The sequence below is a fragment of the Lutra lutra genome, chromosome 2 (assembly GCF_902655055.1).
Source record: "Lutra lutra chromosome 2, mLutLut1.2, whole genome shotgun sequence".
Classification (NCBI taxonomy): Eukaryota; Metazoa; Chordata; class Mammalia; order Carnivora; family Mustelidae; genus Lutra; species Lutra lutra.
In genome coordinates, this window is record NC_062279.1 from 161,321,447 (window position 1) to 161,323,508 (window position 2,062).

Sequence of the window (2,062 nt, forward strand, 5' to 3'; positions counted from 1 at the left end):
TTACCAGCTGCATGACCTTAGGCAAGCAGTTTAACTTCTCTGTGCCTTAGTTATATGATCTGCAAAATGGGAATATGACCATACTTACCTCATGGGGTTATTCTGAGGATTAAGTGGGCCATTTTACAAAAAGCATGCAGAAGAGTGTTTTTTGGTTGTGTCACACTTCTTACACACCCTCCTAGATTTTTCAGATGAATTCTTGGAGGCCCTCTTGGGAATGCCTCCCTCGGAAGGGCAGGGGTGTGGATTTCTAGTTCTCTTGTTTCTCAAGCAGTTCCTCACTCTGCCCCGGAACACAAGGGGGAGGGAGGGCACAAAAAGCAAGTTGAGCAGATATTCCTAGATAGAGTCAAATCTTTCACAGAATTGGAAGTTGGTGTTCATGCATGACTTCAATCATGGTCAAAAGGAAGAGGCCTGTTGAGCCACATGGCTGAGAAATGGTTACCCCACATTTCAAGTCTGGTCAGAGAAGCAAAAGTAACCTTACTCAGAGTTGGCTTTCCGAGCTGAGAAAGGCAAATATTTCTAACTGGCTCTGGACTGGCCTGTACCCATTTTTCTCCCCAAGTACTATTTTATTGATAACAAGAAGCTACCTGTTTGTAGAACTTCAAAAAGCCCTTTAACATTTAGCATCCCCTTTAACCCTTAGGCTTCTTAGGTATTTCCACCAGCCTCATCATTATCCCATTTTAGAAGGAAGGAAACTGAGGCACCGAGGGCCGCAAATAGTAGATAAGGGGTTTAAGCCCTGCCCCATCCCTAAGGTAAACAGAATAATGGGTTCCCAAAGATACCCATGCCCTAATCCCCAGGATGTGTTAATGCGTTTTCTTGCACAACCAAAGGGACTTTGGAGCTGTGAATAAATTAAGGATCCTGAGATGGGAAGATTAAACTGGATTACCTATGACACAGGTCCTTATAAAGAAAAGACTAGAGTCATAGGTAGGAAGATGCTGCTGGTTGTGAACATGAAGGGGCCACAGGCTAAGGAATGTAGAACCCTCCCAAAGCTGGAAATGACAAAGAAGTGGATTCGCCCCTGTAGTCTCCAGAAGGAATGCATCTCTGCCAGCACCTTGATTTTAGCCCAGTTAGAATGACTGAGGACTTATGGCCATCAGAACTACAAAATAGTAAGTCGACGTTGTTTTAAGCCACTTCATTTGGGGGGTAAACTGTTATAGCAGCAACAGCAGACTGATACAGCCCCCAAGTGACTGCCAGGGCACCATGGTGAGGTTAGGATGCTGTTTTTCAAGGAAATTTCTGCTTGATGGGAAGAGGACAGAGGTATGTGGGATCCAGAAGGCACCTCCATCTACCTTGTCTTGCCAGCTCCTGGAATTCCGCACAAGGAACTCGGAGAGGCAGGATGTGTGCTGGTTAGGAATGTGCCTCTGGAGAGCCATGGCCCGTGAGTCCACAAACCACAAACTCCTCTGTTCCCTCTTCTGTGGACATGAATGAGAGTAGAATGGACCAGGAGAATTAACAAATGCTTGGAACTGTGCCTGGCACTTGGCTGTCAGCTATCACCATTAAAGAACTCTTAGTCCTTTAAAAGCTTGTTAAAATCTAAACATGGTAGAAAGGATAGTGGGAGAGAGATCACATCCTGAGCTTCTGCTGGGTTCCAGACACTGTCCTGGGAACTCCAGACACACTATCTGATAATATTCTCCTGATGGCCAAAAGGTGAAGGATAAAATGCCCAAAGTCACACAGTGAAGAAGAGGCTGATTTCAAAGCCAAATCTGTCAGGTTCCAAAGCCCTGTCCATAACCACCTCTCACACCTCAGCAAGAGCTGAGAGAAATTGGAAGGCAACAGTTAACTTAGTTTATTTTCTGAGTCTCAGTTTTCTCATCTAGATAATGAAGCGAAAAATAACCAGACCGTGGGGAAAATCAGAAGAGATAATACCCACGAGCTTCCTTTGCAAACCAGAATGCACCATTCACATGGAAGGGGCTGATAATAATTTACTGGGAAAGTCAGCTGGGGTGAGGTTGAGGAGAGGGAGGGATGGAGTGGCCAAATGTGGACAGAG